Below are 6,742 nucleotides of genomic sequence, written 5' to 3'. Positions count from 1 at the left end.
AACGCTTGGGCAGGGCCTCTTCTTGCCAGTCAGGTACAGACAGGCCAAGCCTACTTTAGATCTCTTACAATGTTCTGATCCTGCCTTTCTTCCAAGGTCTTTTATTTTATGTTCACGACAACCCTGTGAAATAGGTGAGGCTGACGACCAAACCAGATGTGTGCTGCGAGTTTACGAAAAATTGAATTTTCAGGCAAGTTGGAGCCCAGCTTGGACCAGGGTATTGGCATGAAGGAGAGTATAATTCTCCATGCTCCATCCCATGCCGTTTTCCCAACCTGGTACAGCCCTATTTACCTCACTGGTGTCAAGGAGAGGGAGAATTAAACCCTCCTGCCCCTTGTGCTGTGGTCCCAGTCTGAATTATACCCCTGCAGCCTGGTGATACCGATTTTAAAATGGCCGAACTCCCAGCTTCGGTCTGGTTTGGCCTTGAGAGAGGGTGATTGCCCTAAGGTCTCCCAGGGAATTTTGTGACTGTGTCGTCATTTGAACTCACATCTCCCACTCTCCAGCCAGTACAACACACTGCCGTGGACATTCATTTCTCATTTCCCAAGTTTCCAAACACTACTATTGTTCTTTGGCTCAGATTGCCTCTAGCTCAGTTTTTGCTTCTCTCCTCCATGCTTAATTTTTCTTCTCATTTGGTTCTTGCTGTACCTTGTTTTGCTCACATGTTGCCTTTCCCATTCCCTTTCTTGGCCTTGGTATCCCATTTTAAGTTAACGGATCCAGTTGTAAGTTACCCCTGTTTGTTTTTTAGTCTCTTCACTCGGGCTCCTCTTTAATCTGTCTTTTCTTCTATTTTCTCTCTCATTCTCTTCACTTTGTTGGGGCTTTTCTCTTACCCAGACAGCAGATTTCATCTATTTCATCCCTCCATCCCCCTCCACTGTGTTCTCTCCTCTGGAACTTGCTGCCACTTGACAGTTCACATCTTTCCTTCCTAGCAACTGTAGCACAGTGGTTAAGTGGTTCAGTTCTACTGGTTCAAATCTCACTACTGCCATGAGCTCAGTAGGTGGCCTTGGGTAAGCCACTTCTCTCAGCCCCAGCTCCCCAGCTGTATTGTGGGGATAATAATAACACTAACTTGTTCACCGCTCTGGGTGGGGCACTAATCTGTCTAGAAGAGCGGTATATAAGCACAGTTGTTGTTGTTATTATTATTATTATTATTTGAAAATGTACCTCTAATCTGCTCCCCTTTTTCCTTTCTTTCGTGTTCCATCCACTTTCTCAAAGAATCTGGCTGTTCAAGTAATCAGGCTGTAAACTACCACTCTGCTAATTCGAATCCCACTACTGCCATGAGCTCAGTGGGTGGCCTTCGGTAAGCCACTCCCTTCAGACCACCTCCCCAGCTGTATTTTGGGGATAATAACCACACTGACATTGTTCACCACTCTGAGTGGGACATTAATCTATCCAGACGAGCAGTATATAAGCACAGTTGTTATTATTATTATTACTATAATTAAAACTAAGGCCAAGGTACGTCTGATAAGTATTTGTTTAATTTTACTTCATTTATACTCGACTTCTCCATGGAGACCCAAAAGGAGTTAAAATAGCCTCCCTTTCTCCATTTTATCTTCACAACCCCCTTGTGAGGTAGGTTATGCTGAGATTGTGTGACTGGCCCAAAGTCACTCAATAAGCTTCCTTTGCCAAGTGGGGATTCAAACCTGGATCTCCTAGTTTAGTGTAGGGAAATTCCTGGAGATTTGAGGATAGGGGTTGGGAAGGGGGAAGGAGCTGGGCTAGGATGCCATACAGCCTAGCCTCCAAAGCTGCAGTTTCTCCAGGGGAACTGATCTCTGAGGTCTGGAAGTCAGCCATAATTCCAGGAGATCTCCACCTGGAGGTTGGCAACTCTAGGTGCAGTGTGACCGTTGCTGTGTGAATATACTTGCCTGCATAGTAGATTCTGGCAGGAAGATTCGCGTTCTGTCTATAAGAAAAGGTTCAAATGAATAGTATTTTAGAATACTGAAGAAATAGTTTTAAAATTATGCTAAAAGGTAAAACCTTCACAGGTCATGATTAGCTGTTAGGGTGCAATTTCCCTGAGATTTCTTTTTGCCTCCTTGGTGCTATAAACTTGGCTTAGGACGGCACTGAGACCAAACACCATCTGTGTGTCGCCTACAAACAACAGAGGACAAACAGAGGAAGTGGCGGCTGAAGGAGGAGTACACCAGCATTTCCTCCTCTCCCCAGTCTTGTGCCAGTCTGGTTCTCATTTCAGAAGAGGGTAAGAGGGTTGAGAATTTTAACATTTTTTATCATTTAATCAAACATGACTAACTCCCCCCCACACACACACACTGCATTGCATCCCGTTCAGCAAACTGTTCTCTCTCCTAAATTGAACGGGGATGGGGTGGGGGTGAATCTGCAAGAGAGGGCATGCATAATGTTGGACGGCTAGTGCCTGTGGCATCTTCGACACCCTCTCCCATATTACTCAAGTCATTTTGCTCCTCTTCCTGAATTTTTTTTTTAAACCAACCACAATAAATTCATATTTAAAATAATTAATGTGGCATTATTTATTTTTTAAAATATGAACACACTGCCTGGAACACAGGAGAGCTCCATTTGCTGCTGCACACATCTGTTATTCATGTTGTACTGATGGAAGGAAGCAGGGCTTATACAAATAGGTGAGAAATCCTCCAAGACTCCTGTTGATGTTACATCTGTACTTGCCATTAATACAACTTGCATCCCTTTCAGATCTTAACATTAGGCCCAATCAGGCAGGAGAAGACAAGCTATTTTTTCCAAATAGTAAAGAGTCCAGTCGCACCTTTAAGACTAACCAACTTTACTGTAGCATAAGCTTTCAAGAACCACAGCTTTCTTCGACAGATGCAAGACACATCTGACAAAGAGAGCTGTGGTTCTCGAAAACTTATGCTACAATAAAGTTGGTTAGTCTTAAAGGTGCTCCTGGACTCTTTACTATTTTGAAACTACATACCAACATGGCTAACTCTTCTGGAAGTATATTCAAAGAAATATATGGATATCGTCATTCTTACATGTTTACAAATTTGCCTGTCTTCTATTCATCATGGGGAGTACCAAAGCATTATGTTGAAGCAATGAATCGGCATCTCTGCCTGGAAAATTTGGTTCAGACCCCGCTTGCCTTTTGAGATTTTACCAGATATTACTCCCATGCTTTCCAGCCTAGCTTCAAGGTCCTGAGGACGAGAACCTTGCTGTATTTTTTTTAACTTGGGGTTCACAAAATGTCCCAATGTATTTAAGACACAGAGGATGCAACACTTCAGTACACAGACGATCTTTTCTTAAAGCACTCTTCCATTAATAAATGATAGTTCTGCATCTATTACAATCTTAGCCTGCTCCCTTCCAGAGATTTTTGGGCAGGTAACAATCTGTTAAGCAGAATAGTACAAAACCTAGACAGGTATATTTATAAAAATCTTCACCAGCATATTCCAAACAAGGACGTTTACAGTGGGCTGAGGTAACAGGCTTTTGGAACTCTTGCTATATACCTGCCTCCCAAGAGAAGTAAGGATTGCTAGAAAATTTTGAAGGCGTGAGTAAAAGAGGGGGGGGAAGGGTTGTTTGCTTCTCACATGCCTTAAAGCACAGAAAGTCAAATGTAAACACTGACATTCTTGGAACATTTACTGCAGAGAAAAATGCCAGTCTCAGACTCTGGCCCTCAGAAAGACACTGACCACGAAAACAAGCTAGCTGACTTATCAAAACTCAAGAATGCATGTTTTTCAAGACATTCAGAACAACTTATTTTCTGTCGTCATTACATTTTTATCCTGCTCTTCCCCCAAGGAATGGGTGGGGGAGGGGATGAGTCTCCCTGCCTCTACTTCACCATCCCACCAAACCCTGCGAGGGAGGTTAGGCTGAGATAGAAAGAGATTACTGGGCAAAAGATACCTAGCGCTCTTCATGGCAGAGTGAGGATTTGAACTCAGGTCTCTGCAGCCCAACACAATAACCTTTATGTCACACTGGTTATTCTAACGTTTGAAAGGTAGAAAAGGGGGGGGCGTTAATAGGGAAACGTCCCCCTTACCTCAGCTATGTTTCCAGGGCTTATCTTAGTAATAACCTCAAGAAACTTCCCTTCTCCACCCCACCAGATCCCCAAACTTTCCTTCCAGCATCTGTTTGGTACTCGGGCAATAACCTTATTCCAAGATCCGCTGGAGACAGAAGAGATGGAGGCTTGGAAGAGCATCAATTCCTGCAGCCTCTGCTCGTCGGCAAGTCTTTCATCCGGTCCCCAGGAGTTGCCCAGCCCTTCCTCTAAGATTCCAGGATTCTCTGCAACTCTTCATCCTCTCCCAGCTGCGCTGCAGTCTGAAGGCTCAGCAATACCATGACATCAGCCTATTGACAGCAATGCAGCTAAGACGGGAGGCAAACGGCCAGGCAGAGGGCTGTGGAGATGGGAACAGATCAGTTGGTTACAGGAACACAAAGAGGTGCAGAAAGCTGGAAAAGTTCCAGAGCGACAGTCAGCACTTTTCCTCACCCCCCCTCCCCACCATTGCTTTCACAGCCCTGCAAAAAGAAGGCAGATCGCACTCAGAGATGCTTCACTGGCATGATAAAAAAAAAGTGTTGCATGCTAGGGAAACAAAATAGATCAAGCAGTTGGTCACATTTCCTCCTTGCTCAGGGCACTGTCCATACAGTTCCTTCTCCTAGTTTAGACCCCCAAATCAGCTTGGTAGGTTAGACAGAGAAAGACGTGTCTCCCAATGAGATCTGTGTAACCTGTGGAGTCCAGAAGAGCTCTCCAAAACAGGCGGCTTAGTGTTGCCTTACTCTGCAACAGGTGGATCCATGTGCTAGAAGGGGGCAGAATCGAACTTGATCGGAACCAGGGCTTTTTTTCAGCAGGAACGCAGGGGAACGGAGTTCTGGAACCTCTTGAAAATGGTCACATGGCTGGTGGCCCCACCCCCTGATCTCCAGACAGAGGAGAGTTTAGAGCAGAGGGCAATCTCAACTCCCCTCTGTCTGGAGATCAGGGGGCAGGGCCACCAGCCATATGACCATTTTCTCCGAGGGCAACCCACTGAGTTCCACCACCTCTTTCTCCAGAAAAAAAGCTCTGATCAGAACTATGCCCCCTGCCCCCGTTCCACTGTTACATCAATGACATTTAACGCTCTTCATGACCAGGGGCCCACATATCTTAAGGACCACCTCTCCCCAAACGTCCCTCTGCATAGGTTGGGGTCCTCCAGCTGTCACTTTCTGGGACACCCCACACTTTGTGATAATTCCTGATTCAGGGAAAGGGATCTGCTGGAGATGGGGTGGGAGCGATCCTTGGCAACTTTTTGGAGGAGTTACAAGGCTGCTTTATTCACCAGAGGAACAAAACTGTGGACACGGACACAAACAAACTAGGTCCACGGGGCCCAAGAGCTTTAACAGGGAAAAGACGAGAAATACTTATACCGAAGCTACTTAAGCAGGACTGGGATTCCCTTCAAACGGATGCTGCAAGAAAATGCTCTACGTGGGAATTAAATATTCTACCCAGTTTGACCCACCTCATTACCTTAGTATGCTGGTAGTTCCAAAACTGAGGTGGTCAAACATGACTGCACGTTGCAACACATTGCCAACAGCCCAGAAGGGTCACTTCCTCAAGATACCCTCAGACCAGCACCACTGTGACTACCCTTTGGCTGAAGTTGACTCGCTGTCCCATACCTTCTTTCACTGTCCAAAGCATGAACTAGAGAGATTCCTTAAGAAATGGCTACTAAAGCATTCAAACATTACTGACTCCTTAAAATTAAGACTATTACTGAATAGCCTTAGTAAAAGCTGCATTGTGAATGTGGCCACTTTTTGTTTAACTGTTATTTTTAATTCCTAACCTTTGTTGTAGTGTATGGCCTATGGGCTGTTAAGCTGAATAAACTAAACTTATTCACCAGAGCTTTAAACGGAGCGAAGATGCAGGCATTTTATTAGGTGTCTGTGTATGTGTGTGTGGGGGTGAATTTTACTGTTTGAGGATTTTGATTACTGTACACTGCCTTGAGCCACCAGAAAAGATAGGATATAAATGTTCCAATAAACACATAGTGGATCTATGACCAATAAACAAATAAATCATTGTGGCAGTACATGTTGTCATTGGGCCCTACCCTGTGAATCTAAAGGTTTGGGACGCTGGGAATTGGAGAATACTTGAGAGATGCCCATTTTGTCATCACAGTGAAAGAAAGCAACTATTAGGGTCAGAGATCTAAAGGAGTTCGCTGTGTTAGTCTGTAGTTGCAAAATAGTAAAGAAGAGTCCAGTAGCACCTTTAAGACTAACCCGGGCTTTTTTTCTGGGAGAAGAGGTGGTGGAACTCAGTGATGAAACAATGATGTCACTTTGGGTCAGCTGGAACAAGGGGGGAGTTTTTTAAAGTTTAAATTGCCCTTGGTGAAAATGGTCACATGGCCGGTGGCCCTGCCCCCTGATCTCCAGACAGAGGGGGGTTTAGATTGCCCTCCACGTCACATGTCTGCCCTCCCCTCTGTCTGGAGATTAGAGGGCGGGGCCACCGGCCATGTGACCATTTTCAAGAGGTTCCAGAATTCCGTTCCGTGTTCCTGCTGAAAAAAAGCCCTGAGACTAACCAACTTTACTGTAGCATAAGCTTTTGAGAACCACAGCTCTCTTCGTCAGATGCCATGGTTCTCAAAAGCTT

The sequence above is a fragment of the Eublepharis macularius genome, chromosome 14 (assembly GCF_028583425.1).
Source record: "Eublepharis macularius isolate TG4126 chromosome 14, MPM_Emac_v1.0, whole genome shotgun sequence".
Taxonomy (NCBI): domain Eukaryota; kingdom Metazoa; phylum Chordata; class Lepidosauria; order Squamata; family Eublepharidae; genus Eublepharis; species Eublepharis macularius.
This window is presented reverse-complemented; position numbering follows the sequence as displayed.